The following is a 6,000-nucleotide window of genomic DNA, read 5'->3' as shown; positions in this document are numbered from 1 at the left end:
ACTGCTGGGTGGTGAGTGGGTGGAGGGGTCCCAACCTGACACCCCAAACCTCCCCCCCCCCCACACACACACACACAGACCCCTCAACCCCCACCCTCACTCTTCCAATCAGCAAAACCCCCTTGTTGTTGTCTCAAGTATCTACAAGTGAGCCTAATTGTTGCTTTGGATTATTCAATCCAAACTGTTTTCAAACGGAATTAAAAATAGAGTCAAGAGTAGAGGTTGCCTTTGTTTACATTCCGTCTGGCCACATTGGAGGAAAGAGGGACATTCCAGAAGGGAAAGTTAAGGAAGGATGACTCAAAGGTTTGGGGATTCTCCACTGAAGCACATCAGGAAGTCATTTGCGCATTCTTTTTGGAGACAATGACACCGCGGTTTATAAGCAGATGTACAATAAAAACGGGAAAAAGTGGCCTTTAACAAACTCAGACGAGAATTCAAACAAAAGGAAAAAAAAAAAGCGCGTCGACGCCTAAGCAAGCTTCAATAATCTTGATTTGCTCAAATGCTCATTTTCAAGTCATAAAAATGCATTCTATACAAAATATTGCCTCAAATTTATCTTAATTCTCATTGTGGAGGAACCTCTTAAGTACGACCATTAGTCACCACTTGTGGTACCTCAATTTAGGAACAATCCGACTCACAAAGAAATAAGCCATCGCCATGCCTCTAGACGTGTACGGAAAAGTTTTAGATGCATGTGCTATACGGCAGCAACACATTTCGCAACAATCAGCTGTTTGGCAGATTGTAAAAAAAAAAAAAAAAAAAAAAAAAAAAGGGGCCAAGTGCTTGCTGAAAACTGTTTATTGCCTCTCCCTGTTGAAGTTTATTGAGAAACGGAATGAATAAACGTCAAAGAGAATTCCATCCGTGTCCATTCGCTTGAAGCTAACGCCTTTTGCGAAATGCCATAGACAGGCTAATAAAACAATCTTTTTAATGTGAAATTATTTATCGTGGATTTACAATTCTGTAGAGTGTTATTTTCTTCTTTAAATGCATTACAAAAAAAAAAAAATGTTCGTGTTTTATTTGGCGCTGCAACAAATTAATGGCGTTTGCATTCATTTGAATGGGGAAAAATAATTTGAGAGGGTTTAAAGAGGCGCTAATGTTCTGCTCTTGTCCAGAGACAAGATAAGATCATGATACCACTATATTAACATTCCGCGTGAACTTTTAACATTCGGATATTTTTGGAACTAAAAATAAGGACGGACAAACAATTCTCGGGACCTAGCGGGAATCTCTGCTGTCAACTTTGGGTGCTGAAATAAGCAATTAATGTGATCTCATGGTCAAAGTCGCGCCACGGGAAAAAAAAAAAAAAAACATCTCACATGAGAGCGCAACTCCTTCAGCTGACAGCGATTAAATATTATGGCACTGTGGATACGATACCAGAGCGTTTAGGGTCACCAGAAAGAAAATCACTCGCCATTTATACTAAATACGCAGCAGTAGCAGTACTGATGGATACTGTCTTAGGTTTCTGAAAAGCTCGTGCGGAAACAGCCATGGAAATTATTTTATTATTTATTGCAGCTCTAAAAAAACCAAAAACAGTCCCAAAGCAAGCATGTTGGTGTTTTTCTTCCGCTTGATGACATCAAATTGATTTGGGGTCAACTAAGGTCACTTGTGCGCTAACTCCCATTTAACATGAATGTGATTGGTTAATTTTCAAGTCGCAGTCGCAGACACCTAAACCAGTCACGAAAATAGATAATTATTGAAATGCTACAATACCGTTTCAGTTTTGTAACTCCAAAAAAAGAATGAAATCGTTTCCAAGTTTGAGATGACTCAAGTTAACAAATATTCCTATCTATGTAATAAAGGTATAATAAACGGTAGCTAATTTAAATTTCATGGCTTGTTATGGGCTCTCATCTGAGTGCAGAGAGAAAGACAAAATTGGAATAAAATAATATTTTTTTTTGTCATTTGTGAAATACTGCGAAGATGTACTATTATATAATTATCACCCAAAAAATGGAAAATTCAAATTTTAGTTTTTGTATTAATCTAGCATAACGGGGAAAAAAAAACGTAAATCACTTGATCTGGATCTGTTTCATTTTTTTAATTGACATGATAGACTCATCTCATAATACAGTGGATCCCGTGCCTGATCACGATTTTCCCGTAATAAAAATAATGAAAGCGGTGACGTTTTGCACTCATGTTTGGCAATAAATCTACTTCCACTCATGTGAAGACAGATAATCCTCATCAATTTCCTGAACTTTATCTATCGTGCAAACGTTTCCAGACAGAATCAGTCTCACTGCCGTCTTGCAGCCTCCAAATTGCAAATTGAAATCCGACTTCAATGAACTCCAACTGAATAAAAAGCATCACACATGGAGTTTAAAAAAAAAAAAAAAGTGACTTGACGCCCAAAGCTCAAAGCTACATGAACTTGACCCCATCATATGTAATACTGACAAACTGTTTGCGTAAACTCCAGATGAGAACATACCTGTGATTTGACACAATGTTGATAACCTCCCTTGAGTAAGCCGGTCAAACAAAAGTTGCCGTTATATAACTCGGGCAGCAGTCACTCATCTGAGTCGTTGATCTCTAGAACGCATGGATTTCATCCATTAAACAATTTAAAAAAAAAAAAGCATATTGTGCCGTAATCACCCGACGCTTTTCTGCCTTTTTTTTCCTTCGCATCTGTGTTTTGCTGCTATTTTCGCCTTGATTTGACAACACAGGAGGGCCCGTCCGTACAAGCAATTGGTGTTTTTCTTCTCTCCGACATCTGTTTGACTGACTTAAAATGATCACAGACCCCAACAAAGACTCGTCACCTCTGACAAATCCTGTTTGTCCAGATGCGTTTTTTTTTTTTTTTTTGCCCACAAAATTCCTTGACCTTCTAAAATTAGCCTTTTAAATGGGCACGTATAAATGCGAGAAAAATATTAGTGCGTCAAGTTATGGTAACATTATCGAATTTCCCTGCTAGCTCACGTGAAAAAAATGCGCTCGGTATAAATAACCCGGTATTTGCGTGATTTTAATTTGAACCGAAATACCTCGGCAATGCATTGCAAAGAAAATTAAACGATTCCCTTAATTATCCTATTATTATTATTATTTTTTTTTTTTATAAATCTAAATTATTTTTTTTTTTTTATAAATCTATTCCAACTAACCTTTTGCAAGACAATTAAAAAAAATCAAATTTTTTCTAGCCGATACAATCATCTGAAAATCATGTGATCGCCCGCGACGACTTTTGATCACATGATCCGGCTTTCGTGACCGTCTTCTTTATGAATGTACCAAGAGTAGGCATGTGTTAGACTGCCCCCTGGTGGCCCAGGCGCGCATACCAGAAGGAGACACTCAGTCTACTTAATTCTGGTCAGTGTTGTTTTTCTCATAAAAATCTTGTTGCAATGAATTTTGTTGTTGTTTTATGACGAGGCTTTCCCGTTCATTCATATTTGAACAGTGACTGTTTACATAGCTAATTAATATTCACAAGTCTTTCATCTTTTGCTCCCATCACAACAGATTGAAAGTTCATTAGCACTCTTTTCAGGGCCCGTCAAACTGTGACAAACCCCCCCCCCCCCCGTCCAAACCATGCGGGGTGCCCCTCATGCGAGGCCTCGACATCATTTACCAATTCTTCCGCTTCTCCGCTTCAGCTATTAATTTCTGAAGCCACCTTACATAAGCTATTACGCAACGTGTTTTTCGGACCGTTTAATGGTTCCGGGGGCCCGTTCGGCGAAGGCCACCCGACCCAAACAGGCGCCCAACGGTCATCTGGTTGAGGACCACCATCACGTCGCGCACGTGTCCCTAAAACGTTTGCGGGACATGTGCAGATGGCGCAGGGCGAAAGTTGTTTGTCAGTTACTACGCAGCTTGAGTCCTCCTGAGTGGCACTGTTTGTCAGCTTTGTTATTGTTTTGCTTAATTCTTTGGGAAACACAGCAGAGAAAGCAGGATTCACGTGCCTGGTTTGAACCCGGAATGTTGTTTACGGCCAATACAACTGTGTTAGTTCATTAAAATGCACAATAAATGCTCTCTTTTTTTTTTTTTTAGGTGTCAGACCACTTATTGTTAGATAATGACTTATAAATAAAGATAGAAAATCACACTGCCCCGGTCATGAAATATTAGCCCAACAAGCCGACCAATTTAAAACCCAAAAATAGCCGTCAGCTATGATTTCTCTCTGCATGTGACTGACTTGTCATGTGAGCTATTCGTATTTGTTGGCAGGTTTCCTTCTTCTTCAGGGGTTAGATCTGGGCTCCTCAATCCTATTCCTGCCTGTTTTCCAGCTCTCGCCGCTTCAACACACCTGATTCAAATGATTAGGATCGTGTTGTAGCAGGGAGAGATGAAAAACAATGGGTTGTAAAATTTGACAGAGGGGCCGGACCAGGAGCAGATAGATGGGAGTGTTTTGGTAACCTCACCTCATCGGAGATAGAAAAAAAAAAATATTTGAAATGAAATTGTACGAAAGCATTACAACAATATATCTGTCATTGAAAAAAACAATTTTTAGAAAATAAAATATTAACAATGTTTACTCATGTAATTTTTTTTCAAGTTCAACGGGCCGGATTAAAACGTTGAACGGGCCGCATGTGGCCCCCGGGCCGTAGTTTGCCCACACTTCGCTTAAATGGACACAATATGAACGTGATGGAGATGATAGTCAGACTGAGACATTTTCTGAATGTTAGTCAACAGAATAAAAGCAGAAGGAAAAAAAAACCTGATGTAAAAACGTATTAAAACAAACTGAATTAGAAAAAACTAAAATCGAAAGCAAAATAAAAAGTGTAATGAAAACTCCAGGGTTTCTAATTCCATTTCAAGTCTCTGAATATACAATTTGCCGCTAAAGGCCTCGAGGCACCTTTTTAAATCGACAACCTACCGACCGGTTTTCTTCTGGAAAAGTCAATAATTTATCTTTATCTTTCTCTGGCTGAACAAATCACTCGTCATAAAATATTAGTTCCCAGCACGTCGCCGGTCCTCAATGTGAAAGTGTCCCTTGTTGAGCTGACAAACGGGGATTCGTCAGATGCGGCGTCATGCGCCAGTTGTTAGCACAAATTGCGTCGCCGCTCGCGAGGGCGAGATGCTACCATGCAAGCGGGTGCCAAAATCTTGTACTTTCCCACCTCACCGCCAAACAATTGAAGAGGGCCTCTGGAAGGTTCTTAGCACCCGTGTCTTATCAAGAATTTTTTTTCTTCCTCCTTCAGCTTTTGTCTGCATCGTTAAGAGGGCGTCGGGAGCACGAGAAGTCCCCCAAGCAAGAATGCGATTGTTTCCTGAGCTCTCAGATGACACGCTTTCTGAACAAGACGAGTGAGGATGCGAACCGTGGGGTCTCGTGCAACTTGGCCACCTCCATTTTCCTGTCGACGCGGTATTTTTGGCTTTGACCCTTTCACCTTGTGGACAACCACAAGCAGGAGCGGTAAATGTACTCGCACTCTTGTACTAAGTGGATCCAAAGTAGAAGATTTTTTTTTTTTTTACAAGATGATATCCTTGAAATCATGAGAAGTCAGGGGAAAAAAGGATTTTAAGCAGTGTTGCAGCCAACGCGTCATTCTCGACTTAGAATTTGAACTCATTAACCTGAGCCACTGAACTCTGGGTCAAGGCTGAAAGAGGGAACTTGCGTGTGTACTGAGGGGTGGGCGATGGTAATTTTTTTTTTTTTTTTTTTAACGACAGCATGACCAATAACGCACATTGACCTTTTCACCTGCCACACTTGTAGTCACTTTAACGTTTTAAACACGTGTCACTACGATCGAAAAGCGATCGGAAGGAGGAAAGACACAATGATACTATTTGTGAGTTGCACAATAAAAGCCACACGTCTTCAATATGAACGTGAGCAACAAATGAATGTGCATAGGTAGTACCGTTAATATCCACACGAGGGCGGTATAGCACCAGCGATGAAATCCGACC

This window comes from Idiotropiscis lumnitzeri, chromosome 2, assembly GCF_059441095.1.
Source record: "Idiotropiscis lumnitzeri isolate Australia: NSW breed Sydney's pygmy pipehorse chromosome 2, RoL_Ilum_1.0, whole genome shotgun sequence".
NCBI classification, from domain to species: Eukaryota; Metazoa; Chordata; class Actinopteri; order Syngnathiformes; family Syngnathidae; genus Idiotropiscis; species Idiotropiscis lumnitzeri.
This window is presented reverse-complemented; position numbering follows the sequence as displayed.